The sequence below is a fragment of the Pinus tabuliformis genome, chromosome 6 (assembly GCF_031772625.1).
Source record: "Pinus tabuliformis cultivar Carrire ecotype Pingquan chromosome 6, CPIR1, whole genome shotgun sequence".
NCBI lineage: Eukaryota > Viridiplantae > Streptophyta > Pinopsida > Pinales > Pinaceae > Pinus > Pinus tabuliformis.
The window spans coordinates 203,040,830-203,068,173 of NC_142292.1; positions in this window are offsets into that span (position 1 = coordinate 203,040,830).

Below are 27,344 nucleotides of genomic sequence, written 5' to 3' on the forward strand. Positions count from 1 at the left end.
GCTCCATTTCTGCGGTCAAATAAGAACATTAGTACTACAATATTTCACTCACCAAATCTGTCATTTTCATTAATGGCTTGTTCCTCCGGTTTGCTCTTTGGTGCTACACCACATGCATTCAATTATATATTTTCCCAGCTAATATTAAGTTTCCAATGCCCACAACTCACCTTCGTTCTTGGATTAATTATACAAGTACCTATTCCATTCAACGCCTCAGGAGACCAGCCACGGCTTTTATATATGTTGACCGATACAAGGACGGCTTGCCTTGCGTTCTCCAACGACAGACTTTCTTGTCATTCCACTTTTCAAACATTTAGACGTTCTCACTGTGGAGTCAACCTCATCTCTACAGCTGATTCAGTTTGCTCAGCACTCTTTTCCGCATTCTGTTCAATCGAATGCTCTCCAGTATTTCACAAATCGACTTTAAACCTTCTCACATTCCTACAATTGAATCATCGACCTGCCATTCATGATTGATGCTTCAAATTGCCATTTAAACTTATGGCAATCGCTGTGGGTATTACATTTCAATTGTGCGCTGTCTGCAAATCTTCAGAAAGTCGACATTATTTAAACAATATCGATTTTCCCTATAGAGTTTTGTCTACTACAATTAATAACATCGATTCTTTCAATTTATGTGTAGAGTCACATCACAAAGGTTATTAAAATCAACATATTCATACAAATCGAATTCAGGTCTGCACAGGATTGTGTCTTGTAGCTTCAAGCGCTAAATCAATAGAGATTACTGCAATCGATTATACGCAAGAGAACTGGTTCAACATAAAACTACAGCCTCAAATGTATTATAATACCATCATTCATGCAGAGATTTAACACCATTTACATTCAATGATTATGGATTGCAGTTTTCACACAAAACAATGTGGATTCAAGCATATCGAATCAGTTCTTCATATATTGAACACATAACTTTAATAATGGCATAAACTTCAAAACATCAAACGTTGTATTAATACATACACTACTTACATAAAATCTCCTTCCTTGGCCTGATTTCCAATCGGTGGCCCTTTACAATTGCCCGAAGGCTTCCAAGTAGAAACCTCTGCTCCCTACTCTGTTTCTCTACTCACACTCTCTCTCTCTCTTCAACTATTCCAGTGTATTTTCCTCACAAAAACCACTCATATTTATACACAAATAATGCATTTAATTCACTCCAAAAGTCTCTCCACCCAATCCTCAACTAAATCTATATTTTAGGTGTGGACTCAACAAAGTCCCATACATATTATTCCTAATCCCATATTTGGCTCCTAATCTATTTCTCTCATATCCTTTTAATTAATAAAAGAATATTTACAAAATCCTCACTTATATAATTTATCTAACAATTTAATTAATAAAATAATAAAAATGTCACACCCCCTTTATTTACATCATTAAAATGAAAATTGGCCTTGATGCTCCTGCATCATCAAGCCACCATTCCTTGAGTAGGTCCATAACAAAGTCATGGCGAAACCAAAAAATCTCAAATTGAAATGATCGATTGAGGGGAGCTTCTTTTAAGTCAATTTCTAGACTAATTGGCCAATGATCAGACCCGAGGCATGGAAAAAATTGAATCTCCTATGAATATATCTCTTTGGAGAATGTCTTCTCTAACTAAAAATTTGTCTAATCAACATGCAATTTGATGCTTCCCTCCCCTACGATTGTTCCAAATGTAGACTCCATTAATAGTTTCTATATCAACAAGGTGTAAATCCTCAAAGGAAGCATTAAAGAACTCATAAATTTGTTCTAATCTTTATATACCTCCTTTTTTCCCTAAGGCCACGAATAATATTAAAGTTGCTACCTACCACCCATAGATCATTTCTTATGAGAGTTTTAATATCCCTAAGTTGTTGTAAGAAAAACCCCTTGTCTTTAGAATGTGTCAGGCCATAAACTGTCATTAAGAAGACTATATTTGATGTACCTATTTGTCTGAAGCACCCTGTGAGAGTGTGTGCCATTCCCTACGCAAGAACAAAATTTCCTTGGGGTTCCACCAAATAGAGAGACCCCCCAAATTTCCTTTTGCCTCTATAGCCAGTGTTTCACATCTTAGACAACAAATGCTTGCGATTTTTGACATTTTATCTTCTGTCAATTTAGTTTCTTGTATAATTATAATTGATGGACGATCCTTTCTAAGTCTTTATCTAAGATTTCTTTATTTTCCTTTGCTATTGAGACCTCTGATATTCCATGAAATGATTTTCATATTGAAGGGTTAAGAGAATAATTTGAGTTTCCCCCCATAATAATAGGCTGATCAGAACTCACCTGGAAAGAACTTGTTTTGTTGCCTAGATTGACATTTCAACTTACTTGATTTTTTCTTGGATTCCTTGTTTAAAATTTCCTTCCCCTTTTCCTTAAAGGAATTAAATTCTTAGGGTATTTTTTCATTAAGGAGGTCCCATCTTTTAGTTTTCTAGCGGCGATACGCATTAGCATAATCCTCCCTTTGTTCCTTACTAAGATCAACCAAATATTTATGAACCCAATCATTAACCATATATACTAGGGTTTGTTCCTCCTCTGATAGATCGACTTCCTTCAAGCTAAGCATGGGAATTACTTCTTGAAAACCTAGTAGAGAATATAGGTCAAAGTTAGCCGGAGGTCGCCTTCTTGGTCCAATTTCTACTTGTTCCCGTTGTTCTTTTTAGAAGATTCCTCAACTAAAATCTCCATTTATGTATCTCCCCCTTTGGGTGTGTCTTGCTCCATTTCATCAAGAGTAGAAAATGGATTTTTCTCTTCCATTATTGTGAGGAAGGTAAGCCCTTGAAACCTGTTGTTGCATCTCTTGGTTTGGGCCCTAGTGAAGCCATCTGATGTAGAGGTATTTCGATATGGTTGTTTCTTCCTTTTTGGAGGATATTCTCTATATAGATGGCCATGCGCATGGCATTTTTGACAACGAAATGACACATGCTCATAATCAAGGGGTTGGTTCCACATTTCCCTTAGATATTCTAGCTCAATAGAGCTCATAAGAGGTTGGGATATATTCGCGTATACACATATCTTGGCATATGACAAATTATTTCCCCTCTTAGCGATTTCTGATATCGTAACAAAACGTCCCAAATCTTGTCCTATACTGTCTAACATTTTTGGTATCCAAAAGTCTATTAGGAGAGAATATAGTTGGACCCATATCAACGCCTTTGAAAATGCTTCCTTATCAAGATTAAAGCATGGCTCCCAATGTCAAATATATAGCCCTGCACTATTATAGAAATATGGCCCCCCTTCAAAGATTTGAGCTTTATCCTCTATATTAGAGAATATGACTGTAAAAAAACCCTTAGGTCCTAAATGTAGATCAACTTCTCCTTTTGGTTGCCAAGTATTATGTATCCATTTTTCCAAATCTTTCTTCGTAGGCCATATCCCTATAAATTTGGATATGAAGGCGTGATCTTGCATACGTCTTCTGTGATCTTATAAGACTTGAGGTGGAATCATGAATTTGGAATTCTCGGGGGCAATTGGAATGCAAGTTCCTTCTAAACTCTTTTGCCATTGGTCTTCCAGAACTAGAAGTTGGGTCGCTTCCACATAAACTCTTTGAGAGGTTGATTTGTTTCCAGGAAAAACCCTACCATTCAAAACATTTGAAAAGGAGGGGAATCCCCCCTCATGCCCTAGAATACATCGTTTTGGAATCAATAAGTAGGATAAAGTTACTACTATAAAGGATTTACCTGTGAAGAAAACTCCTTGCGGAGAAATGATATTAGCACCACCTTACAGAGCCTCACTTCTGCTACACCCTTCCTGTTAATGGGCTATAGCTTTATCTATGGGCTATAAACACACATGGTAATATTTAGATATTAACATATTTTAAATCAAAATTAACACTTATATATTTAAATTCACAATTTTAAAATGGAAAATCATAAATTTACAGACCAATATTACAACTTTCAAAAATACAAAATTTCACTTTAAAAATACTAATATTAACATTTTCATATTCTATGTTTTAATCTAAATATCATATAATTAATCCAAATTTTATATATAAAACTTAAAAATAAATTATAAGTAACTTGGAAAAACTTCACCTAAAACACTGTATATATATAATGTATGCTTGCAGTGAAATCACGAAAAAGTAGACCTTTCATTGTAATTGGTTGTAGACTAACATGTCAATATTTAATATAAAAGTTCAAAGATTATGGGAATATTTAGGGAAATCACATGAGAATGCGATTTGCAACTTACAGTCAATAAAAATTCTTAAATTTGGTAGCAAAAATTCACCGTTGTTCATATCTCTATATGGTTTATAATTCTTCTTTACTCATGTGCGTTCAAACGATATGAATTGTGATGTTCATTTATGTTTTGAATGAGTTTTCCTTTTGCGAAAAGAATCACAAGAAATCCACAAGGTGAAATCTGGTTTCGTGGATAAGAAGTAATAGCATTCTCACAAGTCAATTTTAGAACTGCAATTCATGGGTAGCCAAATTGATAATATTTGAGTGAAGGAATGGTTTAGGAATTGATTCAAGTCGAATGAGAGACATCAAGCAAATTGTCACTTAGGTGGCATTAGGTGGCATTATAATATTTTTATTTGAATAATCAATGGATGTGAAATGGTTTGCTTTTGGAGAGGAATGAACCCATTAATAAGGGTATATGACTTTATATATATATATATATGTAAAATATATTATTTATTTGGTTTTGTGAAATGGTTTGTTTTTGGAGAGGAATGAACCCATTAATAAGGGTATATGACTTTATATATATATGTAAAATATATTATTTATTTGGTTTGTTAGGTAACGTGTGTTTTAAGATGACTGCTATGTTTAATTTGTAGTTCGAATATCGCAATTCAAGGTATTTAATTTATCAAAATCACTCAAGGATTGTATTCGACTTGGATCATTATATTTGGGTCATACCAGCTCTTAGCATGACTGAATTTTTGCCATTGAGATTTTAAACCAATAATCTTTTCACCATAAAATGTCTTAATAGAACACTCTGTCACCATCTATTCTAAGCCCCATAAACTATAAAATATATCATTTATTCTATAAAAACTTAATACTCTATCTATTCTAGAAAAATAGATTTTGATTTGTAATTAATTTTCAATGAACTTTTTTAGAAAAATGGTTTTAAGTTAAAATGAAAAAGTGGAAAGCCGACAGGGCTTTGGATTGACGGTGAATGAGTGTACTGTTAAGGCACTCCTTGCAATAGGTCACTGGCTCAAATCCCCATGGGTGTTTACCTACCAAAAAAAATGAAAAAATGGAAAAAAAATACTCCATATCGAAAATTATTTTCCTCATTAATTCTTAACACTCTTTCTTTAGTATTATCTTTCTATATTATAAATACGTATTATCATTCTTTCTTTAATACTATCTCTTATAAGAAATATATGGACTGGTCTACTTAAAGATTTTTTATAAAATTTAAATGACCTTTAGATATCCCCTAAGCTCTTATCAACTTGGTAGCTAGTCACTAATGGAAGTCATGAAAGTCCCTAAGCTCTTATCAACTTGGTAGCTAGTCACTAATGGAAGTCATGAAAGTCACTAGAAACTTTATTCAAAGTCAGTTCTGAATCTACATAAATAGGGGAGGTGGCTATGGATTGCGAACATGGTTTTGGGAAGTCTTCATCTTCAAGTATCTCTCACTTGGGTTTTGGTGACCCTCAAATGACGAGTGCACTGAGCTCACCTCTATGTCTTTGTCAGAGTGCTTGTCAAGGGAGAAATTTTGGAGAGTCCCACATCTATATATGTAATATGCCACTATTTAAAGTCAACTCGGAAGTTTAGAGATTTACTGGTCCCTAGTGAAATGAAAGTCTCACATCTATATACGTAATATGCCACTATTTAAAGTCAACTCGGAAGTTTAGAGATTTACTGGTCCCCTAGCGAAATGTCACATTGGCATTCTCTTAAGACTATTTTTTAATAATTTTATGGTAGCAAATGGTTTTTATTGTCCAAACCTTTAAGTTATCTCTTTACTTCTTACATGGAGCTTTAAGACTAATAATTGTGGTAAAATACATGAGTAAAACATAATTAATATTTTCGTAATATTGAGAAAGTCTAAAAAGATAATTCTGAAGAATGATAATTTCAATTTTAAATTTATAATAATAACAAATATTAAAGCTTTTAAGAAGTTGTGAAGCAACCATGTCAATATATGTGTAAACAATGTAATGTAACCCTATGTAAAAATGTAATGCACTACTCGCATACAAAAAAAGATGAGGAATAATATCACGAAATAAAGTAGGTAAAAGTTAAATTTGTCAAGTGAAAATAATATTTTATATTAGAGTAATTTAAATAATAAATATGGTTTTTGAGTATGGCTCAAGAATATTTATGTTTGATTAAGAGTTTGTTTTTCTTACCTGTAACAAAACGGATTAACCCAAAATAAAATGACAAGGAGGTATTTTCCAAGAGTAAAAGTCTGTTCCTTTACATATCATTAATGGGTAGTTTTAGGTGTTTTGGTTTTTCTTGAATAATGGTGATGCATCAACCTAAAAATCTGTCCCTTTACATATTACCAATGAGTAGTTCTAGGTGTTGTGGTTTTTCTTGAATAATGGTGATGCATCAACCTATATTCACTGATAGTAACTAGTGATAATTTTCTCCACTACTGATTTGACAATTGAGTTATGATAGGTTTTCCCACTATTCAGAAGAAAAGTTAAATAATAAGTAAATTATGGAAAATTTCCAATATTTAATAAGATTTTCTTGAAAATGATAGCTAATACAAATTTTGATTATAAAACCTTGTTTTCAAAAATTTGGACTAATGGCAGCCTTAAACTAATAAACTTATTCATTTATTAACTCATTTCAATTCACATTACCAAAAATTGATCCATAAACTGTTATGAATATTTCATTAGGCAATTAGACAATTCGTCACAAGATTTGATAAAATTGTGCTTAAAAATAAGAAATCTACACTACTAGAGTTAATTTCTTCTTAGATTTTTTGATTTGTTAATTATTTTGTATTATGTATGCATGAAAATTATAATTATGCATAAAGTAAAGAAAAGTGTAGAAAATAATCATAAACCATGAAATCTACACTACTAAAGTTAATTTCTTCTTAGATTTTTGGATTTGTTAATTATTGTGTATGATATATGCATGAAAATTATAATTTTCATAAAGTAGAGAAAAGTGTAAAAAATAATCATAAACCATGAAATCTACACTATAAGAGTTAATTTCTTCTTAAATTTTTGGATTTGTTAATTATTTTGTATTATATATGCATGCAAATTATAATTATACATAAAGTAGAGAAAAGTGTAGAAAATAATTGTAAACCATAAATTAAGGTAAAATATACCCTGGGAAACCTTACAAAGGAAACCCTAGCTGGAAGGTGAGGCTTATTTATTATTATTTCCTTGGATAGAAAATGGATGTAGGTACAAAGAAGTGATACCTTTGATCCATGGGTTTCTACAATGCACAAATCCTTTCTATTTGCTCTCTCCTTGTCCACTATTGGCTACTCTGCTCACTTATGGAAAAAAAATGATGTTGAATAGAATGGAACCACTTTTTTCATAGAGGCCTCATTATAACATAGCCCAAGAGCTTGCTGGTGGCTGAGTTTCACTACTTCAACTATTAACTAGAGTTACAATACCCTTCTAGAGTTTTTTTTTTATCACAATCACGTTGCTACCCCCTTTCAATGAATAATGGGCGTTAATGTGACATCCTCTCGAATTATAGTCGTCAAAACAAGAAGATCAACTTTTGACTATACCGACTCTAATTAAGGCAATTCTTGCATTGTTGGAAAGGCCTTTGTGTGTAGAATAACACAAAAGTATGCATGCTTAAGGAAAAAAGTTTACCTCCAAAAAATGTCATTTAATTCCTAAAACTACTCCCAAAAAGTTTCAAACTACATCTCACTAGTAAAAATGTTCCTCCACTTTTTCCACGATAAAAACATTGATATAAATGAAAAATAATATAATGATCCAATCTGAATTAAAACAAGAAAAATATTAACAGAATAATGTTGTTCATTATAACATAAAACATAAATCATTAATTATAAAAACAAATCACATTCCATCATTTTTTTCCCTAAAAGGGCGGTTAGAATCTGGTTTCAAAGGCAGAACCTTTCACATAATAAACACTATTTTCTGCATCTGCTTTCAAAATTAAGCAAAAAAAGTGACCGTCATTCTGCTCTACCTACATTCCACTATTCTAAACCCACTCTCCTTGTAAAGGATCCAAAAGACACCTAATACTAAGACATAATTACAAAACATGGATTAGCAAGAAAACTACTTGTCCACATTCACCCTAAGAGCAGGGATTTCATTAAATCCTTAAAATTTGAAGCCCAAATTGAGAAGAGACGAACTCTGCTCTAATCATTCCCAGGTGCAACTTCGAAGGCAACTCCTGCTGAACTCCAAGGTTGTTAGCTTCATCATTAGTCTCTTCGATGAGTCTGAGTCAGAAGAAATGTCCAAATTTCCCATCAACAGACCAGTTGCCATCTTAGCTGCCAACATATTGATCTTCTCGTTGAGCAAAGCAAAATGTGCTCTAGATTTAGTCAATTGCAATTCACCCTACCTAGATATCAAAATGATGACAAACTCCATGGAGGCTACGATATGGGCATTTGTAGAAATTACCATTGTCGCTTTCAGCACCGTTGAATTCTCCATTAGAAGCACCACAATAATGACTCTCAAATCACTAAACAATATGATAACCAGTCGATCCACTCTACCGCATCAAAATTATGTCGCTTCCTCTTATACCTACGCATTACTGCTCTCTCCAATTCGCCTATCATTCCAACGCCTTCAATGTCGTTGCACTTCCGAGGTAGGCGCCAGACATTGGAATTTACAACCATGATTTCCCTCTGCAACTGATACTGAAATCCTTTAAAGCTATCAAGCGCGAGCGTGTTTCTTGTACATGAAATGTAGGGTTACTATTTCCTTTCCTTCGCTCAAATTTATTATCGCTCAGAGCTCGCATACATTTGTCCACTAACATAACGTGATATACGTGGGAAATCTATAGGATAACACACAACACACTGCTTGTAAATGAAATAATTCCTCTGCTGATACACTGACAGAGGGATAGGAGGCGTCCCATCCCATTACTCGAGATACGATTTCACTAACTCTGCCTTCATACTTGTCACGGTAGTGGATGATGAATAGGATTCCCTTCATTCATGTTGAGATTTTCTGTTTTATTAAATTTGGGAAAAATCTCATGTATGTGACAACAATAGGATTAGTTGCTATATTAGCTCTAGTATTTTTTGAGGAGGAGTTAATGCATCCTATATTTGTTTTGAGGGAATTTATGATTCAGTTTTATGCTCCAGCTATATAGAAATGTAATCCCATAGAGGATTGTAAGAGTGTGTAGAGAAAATAGAGAAAATAGGGGAGAGCTGAGAGAATGTGTGAATTATTAGATTTGTTTTAATCTCCTTTGAAAAATAAGATCGCTGATGCCTCTGTTCTGGTGGACGTAGCCCAGATTGGTTGGGTGAACCACGTTAAATCTCTGTGTTATGGTTTTGTGTGGTTTTTGTATGTGTTGTGTATGTTTATATTTATTTCAGCTGCGCTTTGTTTAGTCTAACAAGTGGTATCAGAGCGGTGCAGCAGAGCGTGGAGGGCCCATAACCTACAAGTCTCTAGTTGTGGAGCTGGTGCGTGTGACAGATCGGCTGAAGGTGGAGTTTTGGCGATTGGCACAGTTTTAGCAGAGACAGTCGCGCCAATTTCTGGCAGTCAACGAATTGGCGCGTTTTATTTTTAAACAGAAGCGTCAATTGGCGTGGATACGAGTCTGATACTCGCGCTAGAGCTCCAATATTCCAATTGGCGTGGAATAGACGGGATTAAGCGCGCCAATTTTGCGACACTTACACAGATTTTGCTCTGGCGCGGTTGATCTGCTGTCAGAGGAGCGCCAAGTAGTGGATTGTGTTTTAGGCACGGGTTTTCCGCTATCAAGGAGCGCCCGACAGATTTTCCCTCTGGTAAACTTGCAATTTTGGTTTTTTCTTTTAAAATTGTGATTACACGGTACGACAGAGGCTTTTTTAATTCGGAATTGGAGATTGTTTGTTTGATACAACATGGCAAAAACTCAAAGTACTCGTTTTGAGATCGAGAAGTTCAATGGCAAAAATAACTTCGAGATCTGGAAAGTCAAGATGCACGATCTGCGTGTGCAACAAGGCATGGCGAAGGCACTGTTGGGAAGATCCAAACAACCTTACCCCATGACAAATGATGAATGGAATGAATTGGATGGAAGAGCTCTAAGCGGTATTCGACTGTGGTTGGCGGATGATGTTTTATTTAACACAGTGTCAGAGAAAACTGTTGGTGGTTTGTGGACAAAGCTGGAGAAGCTGTACATGACAAAATCCTTGACCAATAGGATTCTTCTGAAGCGAGAATTGTACAGTCTGCATATGAAGGAAGGTATGGCTATCACTGATCATTTGAATGTCTTTAATACTCTCATGGTGCAATTAGAAAGTATAGAAGTAAAATTTGAATCAGAAGATAAAGCTATAACTTTATTGTGCTCGTTGCCCGAGTCATGGGATCATTTTGTTACTTCTATCAGTCTAAGTATATCAGAAACCCTTGAATTTGATGATATTGTTGGAGCTTTGTTGTCCGAAGAGACAAGGAAGAGGTCAAATGCCGACACCTCTACATCAGAAGCAATGATGGCTAGAGGTCGTTCGAGAGAAAGACGCTCTGGTAAGCACAGCGACTCACGATCAAAATCGAAAGGGAAGAAGAGTAAGGTAAAGTGCTGGTTTTGTGGCAAATCGAGACATTTGAAGAAGGACTGTTGGAAGAGACAACAAGCATCCAAAGAAGATTCTTCGACAACAAAGCAAGAAGCAAACACGACAGATATAGGTTTGGCATCTGGTTCAGGTATGAGTGATGAAGTGTTATCAGTTTATTTGTCAAATCATGATCAACATTGGTTGTTAGATTCTGGTGCATCAAACCACATGTGTATTCATAGAGAATGGTTTAAGACGTATAGATCAATTAATGATGGAGTCGTGTACATGGGTAATGATGTCACATGTAATATTGTGGGAATAGGGAGTATACAGCTGCAAATGTTTGATGGGACAACCAAAATGTTAACTGATGTAAGACATGTACCAGATTTAAGGAAAAATCTAGTTTCACTAGGATCACTTGACACAAATGGATATAAAACTATAATTCAAGGTGGAGTAATGAAAATTTACAAAGGTATTTTACTAGTAATGAAAGCTAAGAAGGTAGGAAATCTATTTCAGTTAGAAGGAAGAACAGGGTCAGATCATGTGTCTACAGTTTCTGAACATGACAGTAGTTCCATTCGCTTATGGCATCAAAGGTTGGGCCATATGAGCGAAAGAGGGTTAAAAATTTTGGCTGATCGCAAGTTACTTCCTAATCTAAAGTCTGGAAAGTTAGATTTCTGTAAACATTGTCTGTTTGGAAAACAAAGTAAGCAGAAGTTTAAAACAGGAAAACATACTAGTAAAGGAATACTTGATTATATCCATTCAGATGTTTGGGGTCCAGCCCCTACAACTTCATATGGTGGCTCGTCATATTTTGTATCGTTTATTGATGATTTTTCTAGGAAAGTGTGGGTCTACATGTTGAAAAGGAAGTCTAATGTTTTTACAATTTTCAAGCAGTTTAGAGCATTGGTAGAAAACATCATTGGTAGAACTATAAAATGTTTAAGAACTGACAATGGTGGTGAGTTTACTTCCAAGGAGTTTGAAAAATATTGCAAGGATGCAGGGATCGAGAGACATAAGACCACTATTTATACTCCTCAGCAAAATGGAGTTGCTGAACGCATGAATAGGACTCTTTTAGAGAGAGCAAGGAGTATGCTGAGTAACGTCGGGTTGCAGAAAGAATTGTGGACAGAAGCGGTGGCTACAGCTTGTTATGTGATAAATCGATCACCATCCACGGCAATAGGTTGCAAGATTCATCAAGAGGTATGGAAAGGTCACCCTTGTGATTATTCTAAACTCAGAGTGTTTGGTTGTGATGCATATGCTCTAGTGCCTAAACATCAGCGAACTAAATTGGATCCAAAGTCAAAACGGTATATCTTTGTTGGATATGGTGATGGAATAAAGGGATATAAATTGTGGGATCCTACTACCCGCAAGATCATCATCAACAGAGATGTAAAGTTTAATGAATCCTCTCTTGTACAGTTAGATGTAGATAATAGATTGAAACAGGATGATGTATCTAATTTTCAGCACATTCAGTTTGAAAGCACTTCTAATGATAGTCATGATGACCATAGTTCAGATACTAGTCATGAACAGGTTTCAGAATCAGATCATGAACAGGGTTCAGATGTAGATCATGAACAGGTCTCAGATGCTGATCATGAAGAAGTTCCTACAGATGGTAGTCAGCCAATTGTGGAAGTACCAGAAACATCTTTAAGGAGGTCCACGAGAATTAAACGTCCTCCTAGAAGGTATGATGATTATGTTACTTCAGTTGCTTTAACCGCTAACGATGATGAACCTTTGTGTTATCAGGAAGCTGTAGAAGGTTCAAAAAGTGAAAAGTGGAAAGAAGCTATGAAGGATGAGATGATGGCATTACACAAGAATGACACATGGGATCTGGTAGAACTTCCTAAAGACAGAAAAACTGTGGGATGTAAATGGGTGTACAAATTGAAAAAGGGTGTTGATGGTTCAAAGGACAGGTACAAAGCAAGGCTGGTCGCGAAAGGTTTTTCTCAGAAAGCAGGCATTGATTTTCATGAGATTTTTTCACCAGTTGTTAAAATAGTTTCAATTAGAACTGTGTTAGCATTAGTCGCTTTTCTTGATTTAGAATTGCAGCAACTAGATGTTAAGACTGCATTTTTACATGGAGATTTAGATGAGGAAATTTATATGGAACAACCGGAAGGGTTTGTTCAAGATCGCAACAAGAAATTTGTTTGCAGGCTCAAGAAATCATTGTATGGTCTGAAGCAATCGCCTCAACAATGGTACAAGAAGTTTGATTCTTTCATGTTGAGTCAAAATTATATAAGAATTGAATATGATCATTGTGTTTACTTTAAGAAATTAAGTAATGGCATGTTCATTATCTTAGTGTTGTATGTTGACGATATGCTTTTAGAAAGCAAAAGAATAACAGAGATCAACAGGTTAAAGGCTCAGATGGCTAGGACATTTGATATGAAAGATCTAGGAGCAGCAAGACAGATTTTGGGCATGGAGATTTTCAGAGACAGGAGCAAGGGTAAGCTGTGGCTATCACAACAGAATTATATTGAGAAAATACTCTTGAGGTTTGGTATGAACAATGTGAAGCCTGTGTCAGTCCCTTTAGCTTCCCATTTTAAGATTTCTTCCAGTTTATGTCCTAATACAGATGAAGAAAAGGAATATATGTCTTGAATTTCGTATGCCAATGTAGTAGGATGTTTGATGTATGCGATGGTTTGTACTCGACCAGATATTTCACATGCAGTTGGGGTTGTCAACAGGTATATGGCAAATCCAGGAAAAGTACACTGGTCAGCAGTGAAATGGGTGCTTCGGTATTTGAGAGGCACAAGTGGTTATTGTATCACTTATAATAAAAGTAGTGAATTTGTTTGTGGATATGTTGATTCCGATTTTGCAGGTGATTTGGATAAGAGAAGGTCAAATTCAGGGTATGTATTTACTCTTGCAAGTGGAGCTATTAGCTGGATGTCAAAGCTACAGAATATTGTTGCTTTATCCACTACTGAAGTAGAATACATAGCTGCTTCACATGCTTGCAAAGAAGTGGTTTGGTTGAAAGGTTTGATTGGTGAGTTTGGGAGGTTACAGGACAACATCAAGTTATTTTGTGATAGTCAAAGTGCAATTCACTTGGCTAAGAATCCAGCCTATCATAGTAAATCAAAGCATATACCAATCAAGTACCATTTTGTAAGACAGGTTATCACTGAAAGGGGTGTTTCTCTTGAAAAGGTGCATACGAAGGAAAACTGTGCAGACATGTTCACGAAACCAGTTTTGTTAGAGAAGCTGCGTTGGTGTCTGGCTTCTCTTGGCTTGCAGAAAAGATAAAAATAATAAATGAACAAGGCATCAGGCTAATTGTTGTCAAGGTGGAGATTGTTGAGATTTTCTGTTTTATTAAATTTGGGAAAAATCTCATGTATGTGACAACAATAGGATTAGTTGCTATATTAGCTCTAGTATTTTTGAGGAGGAGTTAATGCATCCTATATTTGTTGTGAGGGAATTTATGATTCAGTTTTATGCTCTAGCTATATAGAAATGTAATCCTGTAGAGGATTGTAAGAGTGTGTAGAGAAAATAGAGAAAATAGGGGAGAGCTGAGAGTATGTGTGAATTATTAGATTTGTTGTAATCTCCTTTGAATAATAAGATTGTCGATGCCTCTTTTCTGGTGGACGTAGCCCAGATTGGTTGGGTGAACCATGTTAAATCTCTGTGTTATGGTTTTGTGTGGTTTTTGTATGTGCTATGTATGTTTATATTTATTTCAGCTGCGCTTTGTTTAGTCTAACAATTCAAAACCAATTCACCTTGATCCAATGTTGCAACTATGTTTGCTAACAAATATGCTGCTGGGTTAAGGTTCCTTTTATGTGATAAAATTCCACACTGTTTAAATCAGCAATTTGAAAACTGATCCTGTACAAAATGGGATTGAAGCTGCTTTAAATTTTCATTGATCTTGATCACTTGTTGAATTATTATCATATTTTCATTGATATTGATCACCTGTTGAATTACTATCATAGAGTCACCAATAAGGACATAAAGATGTCGAATTTCCTTGAATATTGCCAATCCACAATGTTAAGTATTCAACCTAGTTGTTGGTTAATGCTCCTAGATCCCAAGTGTATTGGATCACTATTTCTGCACCAACCCTAAAAATAACCCCTCCCTTTTCAGACTCCCTAGACATTACATCCTTCTTTTAATATATATATAAAATAGTAATTTTCATGTTTTTTAAAATTATGATTTGATTCCTCATTTAAACTAGAGTTCATTGGAAGGTTATAATATATATTTGATTAAATGCAAAATGGAATACTGAATCTATAATTCATACTTTAAGTGAGATTGTGATTTTCAATATGAGAAAGGAAAAAATTGTTTAAATTACTATTTTAAATGTAAAATTAACTAGGTTTAATTTATTTTTATGTTTTATATTTTAAATGAAATGGTTAATTTTAACTATACAATCTCATTATTTGGTATAATAATAATAAAAAAGATTGATCATTGACATGCTATAGTACAACAATTTTACAAAATTTTAAAAACTTTGAAAATATTTTTTCCTTATGTTTTCCTTAGTGAAATTATTAGTATTTCTATTGCTATAAGTGCTATTCAATTATCTTGGGCTCTTTTTGCAAAACAAAACATAAACCCATAATTAAGCAATTGCTTTGCCATTAAGAGCACCATTTTGTTCTTCCTACAGAGGAATTTTCTCTTGTTCCACTAGTTCCATCACCACTTCTCTTGAGCCTTGTTGAAACAATCCCTATTCTTTAGCTTCACCAAATATTGAACCAATTTATACCCTTTGTTCTAATATCTTAGATTGAAAGTTTCATGCCAAGGCTCTCACCATATGGCAGAACATATTGCTTTCCTCCTTATGCTTTGGAATTTACCTTCCTTGTTAAACAACAATTTATAAAATCTCTACATGCCCATAGTTCAATGATTCCTCTTCTTTATGCTTTGCAATTTACCTTCTTTGTTAAACAACAATTTCTAAAATCTCTACATGCCCATAGTTCAAGGATTCCTCTTCCTTATGAAGCTAACTAGTGCAACTAGAAATTACATAATGATTGCTCAAAACTGGATTTTTTTTATGACAACTCTAAAGTCACCAAACACACAACATCTCACAAATTTCACATTGACCTAAATGATTGTCTTCCTCCATTCTTTAAAATAATAAAGAGAAATTTGGAAAAATGATTGAGAAAACATTAGAATTAATGAAGTGTACCTCCACCAAACTTTGGATTGCTGCATAAGCCTCCACTATGCTATAGACAATAGAATTTCAACCTATTCCATGAGTTGCATCATGATTGGGGTAAGCTCATTTCCAAAAATTCATTTACAAAGTTCATTTCCAAAAATTCATTCATAAGTATAGAAATGAGGGATTTGCGAAAATCCAAAATTCACATGAGCAAGGCTACGACTTAGATATATCCCACCTTTCTCCACAAAAATAAATAATTACGCCAAAAGGCATTTTATCTATGGGCTTCCAATGTGTGAACACATTTTACCCAACGAATCAGAGAGATTAAATTTCATCCTCATCTCTCCAATTGTATTTGACCACGTGACTCATGTCGTTAGACCATAAGTGTCTTAGGTTTGAGTCTCTGCCACAACCACACCGTTACCACCGCCGCTGCTCTTCAGATTTGTTATCCTCTCCTCCCTCCATTGCAAAAACTGGAATGACAATCCCTATGGTTCCTCCAACCCTACCCTTGTTGCCCCCTCTGTATCATTATCCTCTCCTCCCTCCATTGCAAAAACTGGAACGACAATCCCTATGGTTCCTCCAACCCTACCCTTGTTTCCCCCTCTATATCATTTCTCGTAAGAAACCCGAATCACTCGGACAACGAGGACCACGAAAACTTCATAGGTTCCAATACGGTTTTTCTTAGTTAATCATAAATATTAAAAGTGTGTTTATCTTCAGAGTTCAACAACTCGTGCTTCACCATAACATCACATGTATGGGAACACCAATAAAAGTATAGTGATTTCCAAGAATGGTGTGAAGAATCTTATGAATTGAAAGATAAATGTTATCACTAAAGGGATCCTTTGCAGTGGAGTGGATCGGAGTGTAGCTGGCAATCAATTGCCAAAAAAGGGTTTGAACATCCTTTCCAAGTATTATAATTATATTTTTTCCATAAATGCATTCTTGACGTCAAACCAATAATTCATTATTGGAAGGAACACTTAGATTGGTGGAAAAGAGTGACTAGTCTCAAAGAAAGTATCCTATTATGGTTAGTGAAAATCATGAATGTGGGAGCTCCATTTTCCACTCCTTTTTCCTTGTGTGTGTCAATCACAAAATGCCCAGGAAGCTGGTGATTCTACTTGTATTAACTTTTCGACGTGCACAGAGCCATACATAATACACATCCATAGTGAGATGCCATGCTATCATGCCTTCAAAAAGCTAATGGCATGGAATAATGAGTAAAGAAACTCCTTTATTTATTTATTTATATAGTCTCAACCACCTGGAATCTCTTACATAGGCTCACAAAACTTTACTTTGAACATTCACAGGCATTCCCTTGAATATAATGGTTTCATATATGGATGGATATGGTTCTACCCCAATCCAAACAACATTGGTCCACAAAACGTCATAGCTTATTCACATTTTTTAGATCAATCTTTTGACCGAGGCTCTGTCGTGGGGCAAGCTACAATAGGATCTACCAAAATTGAATGGAATTACACAAAGGGGTGAATACTTCTAAACACAAGGCAAGGCAGGGGACTTCTCTCATTGTGTGGCTGTAGTGTTAATCTTCCTTTCTATGTTGGCAGGACTAGCTAAATCCCTAGGGATAAAGAAAGAGATTTCCAAGGTTGACCATATGATACTTATCACAGCTTTAAAGTCACCCAGCTAGAAGATTAAGCTTTGATCCCCGCCTGAATGGATTGATATTAATTCTAGCTTCACATGTGAATAATACAGTCATAATGGTTGTTAAGAGGAAATTTCACCAAAGAAAGCTGATTAGTTTTAACCTAGTAGATCAGAGAATGATCTACCCAGATTTGTGTGTGATCATGAAAAAGATAAAAGATTCAAACCCCAATCCTTTGTTATACAAACAAATACATTCAACACTTGCACATGATAAGATGGAGATCATACGCTAAAACCTGGTATCCTCGTAGATCGATGAAGTCTCTTGAGTCCGATGCAGAGGAATAAAACTTACACTTGAAGATATCATTGTACGTGCAATAAAATAAGACCCTGCACACAACACCACCAAACAAGAGAACAATGGCCTTTCCATAGAGGGTCTATCAACCTAAAACCAACATATGTAAGCTTAAAACATATTTAAAGTATGGATATAGAAAATAAAAATGTATTTATTAATCCAAAATGAAAGTACAACAAATGTATACCTTCCAGCAAAGGAGATCCTCTCATCGAGCTTGTAGTATTGTCTCCTCTCCAAATATAGCAGAGCTCTCGTATTATAGTGTGGATAATTAATCTAACCCCCTTTCCTCTTAGTGAGATTATATAGGCTCATTCTATCCGTTAGGAGAATGTATCTGGACACCTAGGGGATTTAGAAGTTAGGAAACTTCTACAATAATGGACCACTAGCCAACTCATACAGAAGTGGATCAAGTTGATCTCCCTGGGAATGAAAAACTCTAGAAACCTTTATCATAATTATGATTTTTTTCTTAATTATCTCAATTATGAACTAATTATTATCTCATAATTATAATATTTTGGAAAATTAATTATGAGAAATAAATCAATCATGTAATTCCACCCTTTTATCATGGGATAAATCTCACATAAGTAAAAGAAAAGGTGAAAATGGGATGCATTTTAGCCAAACAATTGAGGTAAGTTGATATTAGGTTTCTCTCACTATAATGGAGTGGAAAATAGGTTTATAACATATGCCCGATAATGCATGAGGTTAGAAGAGAAACTAATGGTCGAAATGCATTACAATAATACTCAAAGCTCAAAATGGGAGGAAGGAGCCAAGATTACGAAGCTGGATCAGAGGAACTCAAGTGATGAAGTCTCAAATCTACTAATAACATCCCCGAGGCGGGAATACCCATGCTCGGTCATAAAGAGACACTAAACATGGCCACCATAAAATACATTGCGGTTCCATGAAATGAAATTCTAGAACATGTCCATGAAGACATACACAGTGGATTCATGTGACTCAACAGATACAGCATAGTCACCAGCAAATACAATGTGGATCTATGTCACAATATACATCAGTAGGACTATGGACACATGACAGAGAAAGAAGCGTCTCAAGATAGTCCTCAAAGTAAATGAATGATACATAACTCCAATGCAGCTCAGGAAGGATAAGAGTGAGATGTTCTTAACCCAGGGTATTCGACATAACCCTGATGGTACAAACCTACAACATGCGAATATATGCGCTGAAGTTGAACATGGTAGAAAATACTTGATTATAATCTAATGAGGTAAACCAGTAATAGGCATGAGGGAATCCACCAATGAGGAAAATGGATCCCAAGGTACTTAGTACAGTCCACCAAGTATGAATAAATGAGTTGACGTTGAACACCAGTGAACTCGACCAATCACGATTCAATGATGTAAACTCATTTTTTATCGCAAGGAACCTTTCCACTGAGTTATGCAAGCTACAAGGTACTACTAGTTCCTAGACCAATCACCTGGATAATGAGCTAGAGTCGACAAGAGAAGATCCGTCGAAGTAGGGCCTTGATCTATCCATCGTCAATCGACATGGAACAGACCAAGATGATGTGATGGATAGATGAATTCATGAAGTGATGAAGTACAATTGACATAGGGATGGTTGACTCAAAAAGGTAAACAAGCTACTCTAGATGGCTGACACAATCTGAGACTTCCCTTGAATAGATAATGATACGACACAAGAGTGACTTGGCAGCATGACTAATGAGCACCATGTGATACCATGCAACGATCTAGGAGGCATCGAGGCATGCTCCATATGACTGGAAGAGTAACTAGTTTGAGGAGTAGATGGACTCTTATGTATGGTACGACTCCTAGGCAAGCTAAAAACCAATTGTGAGACAATGAAATAAACAGGTGTTGTGTTCAAGGGTAATGCAAATGATGCTACCATTTGATGACTAATGGAAATAAATGTTCCCTCCCTTCTCTTTTTACAAGTTCTTTTTTCGTAAAGGTGTCCCCTAAGCCAAAAAAAGAGATAAAAGTATACAAAGGAGAACTTCCTTGCCACACTAAACAAGAGTATTCCTTTTTCATAACTAGTATATCCTAGTCCCTAAAAGGGTTAAAATTATATTAAGTAGACAACCGTTCAAGTAAATTTACGAGCATGAAGGAGACAAGTTCACCCGACAATCTTTTCTAAATTAAGGAGTCTAAAAAGAGATTAAAGGAAGCTCCCCTTGGAGGAAAGAGTGGTATAGAGGATAACAACTAGTTCCAATAATGATGGAACTTCTCATGACATAATGAAGACAAGGGGTTGGATAATAGGACCACTTATTGAAGTGATTCCTCTAAGAAAGGGTATAACACCAAGTGAAAGACGATGATAGGACAAAAAGATGATGATGAAACCAAGGTGAAAACTGCAAAAATAGGTTGATAAAAAGTGGCAATCCCAAGGGATAAAGTGTGAAATCCTCCTGGGGTATGGCCAGAAATATGACGAAGCAGAGGACATGAGGCACAAATTCTAAGTCATGGCGGGTCAGAAGGAAGGATTCCGAAAAGGAGTAAAATTCCTACATGGACACCAAAATGGAAAGGACGTGCTATTCTAGGGTATCCATGATCATCTAAGCTCTACCTCCATGTGACGACATGCGTAATGGAAAGTGGCTAAAGTCAAAACTTGATAGGGTAAGACCTAAGACACCAACATCAATAATGCAGCGATGATGGTGATAAATGACCTACCCCTATATGTCATTTCAATAGAAACACACCTAAGGTCCAATGGATGTCGCAATAGAAAAGCCATCTTGTCTTGTAAAACTATATAGAAAGACTAGACACATGGTGAAATCACATAATGAAAGAAATAAACATAGATGAGGTAAAAAAAGGATCATACATTTTTTGGGTTTTTGAATTTTATAATTTTTTGGACTTTTTTCATAAATAAAGCATGAAAATACTTGCGTCACACATCAAACCAAGAAAGGGTAGAAACATCACACTCCTATGTACAATATATACAAACGAAACATAGTTTGGTAGGTCACATTAAGATGTGCCCATAGTTGGGCACAAACCAAGGGTTTCAATACACGAACTCATGGAGAGTAAGGGAACCATATGACTCACCAATGTGAGGCCATGCCAAAGGAATTCAAACTGTCTAATCCAAAAAGTTCGACCATGCCAGGTACATTCTAACATAGTCGTGCTCTCAAAATTAACCTGAGGACATAATGGATGATCAAGACATAAAGGGGGTACAAGATGCGCATTAACAGGTGGTAATTTGTTAGCAAGTTTGGTAGTAGAAGCCCAAGACTTGACTCGGTCCATCGATGTCACTTCCAAGGAAGGCAAAGGAGATGCCCCCTGGGACGATTCAAGATTTTTGTTACCAACCTTTACGTTTTCCAATTTGGGGATACTAGGGGCATCAAGAGGCATAATCTCCCTAGGATTATCAATAGGAAGATCCATGACCTCCAAGTTGACTAGACGAAGGGGTTTGTCAATGAGGGAGTCAAGTGGAATAGGTGGAGTGGTGGCCCATGTGGCAAAATGAACCTGGTCGTATTCCATGTTATGATGGAGCTTCTGACCATCTTCAGGAGGCACTGACAGGACTACCAAAGAGGAAATATCTTCCATTACATGTGGCGGAGGATGCTCACTAGCTTGATCAACTTCCATAAGATCAGGAGACACCACCCAAGGATCAGGATGTCTATGGGGTCCACGAGTGCCAGAAGAGATCATATGCATAGGAGATTTAGATGAATATGAAGGAATGCCAGGTGCTGGTAATTGAGGAAATACCCCAATAAGAGATGATATTTTAAGCAAGCCCGCACCAACACTCTCATGTTGACCAGGGATAAAAACATACACAACAATTATTACAAAATTTCAAAAACTTAGATTTTTTTTCTTTTGTTTTCCTGAGTGAAATGATTAGTGTTACTATTACTATAAGTGTTATTTAGTTATTATGGGACCTTGTTTCAAAACATAAGATAAACCTATAATTAGGCAGTTGCTTTTACATTAAGAGCACCATTTTGTTCTTCCTACAAAGGAATTTTCTCTTGTTCCACTAGTTCCATCACCACTTCTCTTGAGTCTTGTTGAAAAAATCCCTATTCTTTAGCTTAACCAAGTATTGAACCATTTGATATCCTTTGTTCTAATATCCTAGATTGAAAGTTTCATGCCAAGCCTCTCACCATATGGCATAACATATTGCTTTCCTCCTTATTATTTTCAATTTACCTTCTTTGTTAAACAACAATTTCTAAAATCTCTGCATGCCCTTAGTTTAGGGGTTCCTCTTCCTTATGAAGCTAACTAGTGCAACTAGAAATTACAGAATGATTTCTCAAAAATAGATTTTTTTATGACACCTCTAAAGTCATCAAACACCCAACATCTCACAAATTTCACATTGACCTAGATAGTTGTCCTCCTCCCTACTTTAAAATAATAAAGAGAAATTTGGATAAATGATTGATCAAACATTAGAATTATTGAAGCATACCTCCACCAAACTCTGGATTCCAGCATAAGCCTATACTATGCTATATATAATAGAATTTCAACCTATTCCATGAATTGCATCATGATTGGGATAAGCTCATTTCCAAAAATTCATTTAAAAATTTCATTTCCAAAAATTCATACATAAGTCTAGAAAAGAGGGCTTTGCGAAAATACCAAATTCACATGGCGAAGAATATGAGTTATATATATCCCACCATTTTCCACCAACACAAATAATTACACCAAAAGGCATTTTTCTTTGCAGGCTTCCAATGTGCAAAAACTTCTTACTCTTGCAAATCAGAGATTCTATTTCATCCTCCTCGTATTTGATCATGTTGCCATGTTGCTCCTATCCTTAGAACATAAGCATCTTAGGTTTGAATATTTTCTGCAACCACACCATTACCACCATCGTTTCTCTTCGAATCCGTTGTCCTCTCCTCCTCACGTTGCAAAAACTGGAACGACAATCCTAACGGTTACTCCAATCTTGCCCCCGTTGCCCCCTCTATATCAATGCTTGCAAGAAACCACTTGGACAACGAGACCCGTGAAAACCTCACAAATTCCAACATTGGTTTTCTTTGTTGATCATAAATATTAAAAGTGTGTTTATCTTCAAATTTCAACCACCCGAGCTTTACCAAAACATCACATGTATGGGAACATCAATAAAAGTACATTGATTACCAAGAAGGGTGTGAAGAATCCGATGAATTGAAAGATAAATGATATCACTAAAGGGATCCTTTGCAGTGGAGTGGATCTAACTATAGGTTACATTCAATTTCCACAAAATGATTTGGACATCCTTTACAAAAATGCATTCTTGGCGTCAAACGAATAATTCCTTGTTTCAAGGAACACTTAGATTGGTGGACAAGCATGATTGTTCTCAAAGAAAGTATCCTATTCTGGTAAGTGAAAATCATGAATGTAGGAGCTCCATTTTCCACTCTTTTTTCCTTCGAGCTATTGTGTATGTCAATCAAAAAATTCCCAAGAAGCTAGTGATTCTGCGTATGTTAACTTTTCGATGTGCTTAGGGCCATACATAATACACATCCATAGTGAGACACCATGATGTCATGCCTTCGAAAAGCTAATGGAAAGGAATAACAAGTAAAGAAACTCCTTTTTTTATTTATATATATAAGCCCAACCACCTAGACTCTCTTTCATAGGCTCGCAAACCTTTATTTTGAACATTCACAGGCATTCCCTTAAATATAATGGTTTCATATATGGATGAATATGGTTCCACCCCAATCTAAACAACATTGATCCACAAAAATCTATAGCTTATTCATATTTCTTAGATCAAATTTTGACCAAAGCTCTATCATGGGGGAAAATACAATTATATTTGCTCAAATAGGATATACCAGAAATAAATGGAATTATGCAAAGGGGAAAATACTTCTAAACATAAGGCAAGGCAGTGGATTTCTCTCGTTGCCTAGTGATAGTTTCAATCTTCCTTTCTATGTTCGCAGGACTGGCTAAAGCATTAGGGAGAAAGAAATAAATTTCCAAGGTTTACCATATGATACTTATCCCAGCTTTGAAGTCACCCAGCTAGTAGATTAAGCTTTGATCCCCGCCTGAATGGATCGATATTAATTCTAGCTTCACCTGTGAATAATAAATTCATAATGGTTGTTACGAGGAACTTTCACGAGAGCAAGCTGATTACTTTTAACCTAGTACATTAGAGAATTATCTACCCATATTTGTGTGTGATCATGAAAAAGATCAAATATTCAAACCCCAATCCTTTTCTATACAAACAAATACATTCAACACTTTCACATGATAAGATGGAGATTAGAATATGAAGCTCAGTATCTTCACAGATCGGTGAAGTATCTTGAGTCTGATATATAGGAAGCACACTTACACTTGAATATCTCTTTCTACCTACAATAAAATAAGACCCTACACACAACACCACCAAACAAGCAAATGATGGCCTTTCCACAAAGGGTTTTTCAGCTTAAAACCAACATATGCAAGCATAAAACATAAATAAGACATGGATATAGAAAAGGAACATGTATCTATTAACAAAAAATGAAAGTACAACAAATTTATACCTTCTACCAAAGGATATCCTCTCATCAAGCTTGTAGTATGGTCTCCTCTCCTAATATACCAGAGCTATCATGCTATAGTGTGGATAACGTATCTAGACACCTAGGGGATTGAGAAGTTAGGAAACTTCTACAATAATGGACAGCTAGCTAACTCATACACAAGTGGGTCCAGTTGATCTCCCTAGGAATGGAAAACTCCAGAAACCTTGATCATAACTATGATATTTTTCTCAATTATCTCAATTATGAAATAATTATTATCTCATAATTATAATATTTTGGAAAATTAATTATGAGAATTAACTCAATCATACAATTCCACCCTTTTATCAAGGGATAAATCTCACATAAGTAAAATAAAAGGTGAAAAGGGGATGCATATTATCCAAACAATTGAGGTAAGTTGATATTGGGTTTCCCTCACTATAATGGAGTGGAAAATAGGGTTATAACATATGCTCACTAATGCATTAGATTAGAAGATAAACTGATGGCTAAAATGCATTACAATAATACTCAAAGCTCAAAATGGGAGGAAGGAGCCAAGATTACGATGCTGCATCAGAGGAACTCAAGCGCTAAAGTATCAACTCTACGGATAATGTCCCTGAGGCGGGAATACCCATGCTCAGTCATAAAGAGATACTGAACATGGCTTCCATAAAATACACTATGGATCCATGACATGAAATGCTAGAACATGGCCACGAAGACATACATAGTGGATCCATGTGACTCAACAGATAGAGCATAGCCACTAGCAAATAAAATGTGGATCTATGTCACAATATACATCAGTAGGAATATGGACACATGACAGACAAAGAATCATCTCAAGGTAGTCCTCAAAGTACAAGAATGATACATAACTCCAACACAGCCGAGGAAGGATAAGAGTGAGATGTTCCTAACCCAGGGTCTTCGACAAAACCATGATGGTACGAACCTACAACATAAGAATATATGAGCTAAAGTTGAACATGATAAAAACCACTTGATTAAAAACCAATGAGGTAAACCAGTAACAAACCCGAGGGAATCCACCAATGAGGAAAATGGATCCTAAGGTACCTAGTACAGTCCACCAAATGTGAATAAATAAGTTGATTTTGAACACTAGTGAACTCGACCAATCAGGAGCCAATGATGTAAACTCACTGTCAATCGCGAGGAAGCTTGCCACTGAGGTATGCAAGCTACAAGGTACTAGTGGTTCCTAGATCAAGCTACTGGATAATGAGCTAGATTCAATAACAGAACATGCATCGAAGGAGGACCTTGATGTATCCCCCATAAAGAGACATGGAACAGACCAAGATGATTTGATGTATATATGAAATCATGAAGTGATGAAGTACAACTGACACAGGGATGGCTAACTCAAAAATGTCAATAGGCTAATGTAGATGGCTAACATAGGCTAAGACTTCCCTTTAACACATAATGGCATGACACAAGAGTGACTTAGCAGCATAACTAATTAGCACAATGTGATATCATGCAACTACACAAGAGGCATTGAGGTATGCTCCATATGACTAGAAGAGTAACTAGCCGACAGAGTAGACAAACTCATATGCATGGTATAGGTCCTATGCAGGCTAAAACCCAACTGTGAGAAAACGAAATAGACAGGTGTTGTGTTCAATCTTAATGCAAACAATACTATCATTTCATGACTAATGGAAATAAATGTTCCCTCCCTTTTATATTTATAAGTTCCTTTTTCGTAAAGTTTGTCCCCCAAGCACGAAAAGGAGACAAAAGTATACAAGGGAGAACCTCATAGCCTTAGTAGACCAGGGTATTCCTTTTTCATAACTAGTATATCCCAGTCTGGAAAAGGGTTAAACTTATACTGGGTAGATGACCCTTCAAGTATGTTTACGAGCATGCAAGAGACAATTTCACTCGACAATCTTTTCTAAATTAAGGAGTCTACAAAAATCTTAAAGGAAACTCCCCTTGGAGGAAAGAGTGGTATAGAGGATAACAATTGGTTCCGGTAATGATGGAACTTCTCATGACATAATGAAGACAACAGGATGTTTGATACGACCACTCATCGTAGTGATTCCTCCAAGAAAGGGTAGAACACCAAGTGAAAGCGGATGATAGGCCAAAAAGATGATGATGATGGAAGAGAGAAACGAAGGTGAAAACTGCAAAAACAGGTTGATAAAAAGTGGAAATCACAAGGGATAAAGTGTGGAATCCTCCTATGGTATGGCTAGAAATATAAAGAAGAAGATGAAATGAGGCTCAAATTCTAGGTCATGGCGAGTTAGAAGGAAGGATTCTGAAAAGGAGTAAAATGACTGCATGGACACCAAAATGGAAAGGAGGTGCTATACTAGGGTATCCATGATCAGGTAAGCTCTACCTCCAAGCGACAACATGCGTAATGGAAAGTGGCTAAAGTTGACACTTGACGGGGTCCAACCTAAGGCATAAATATGACATTGATGGTCAATAATGCAACGATGATGGTGATATATGACCTA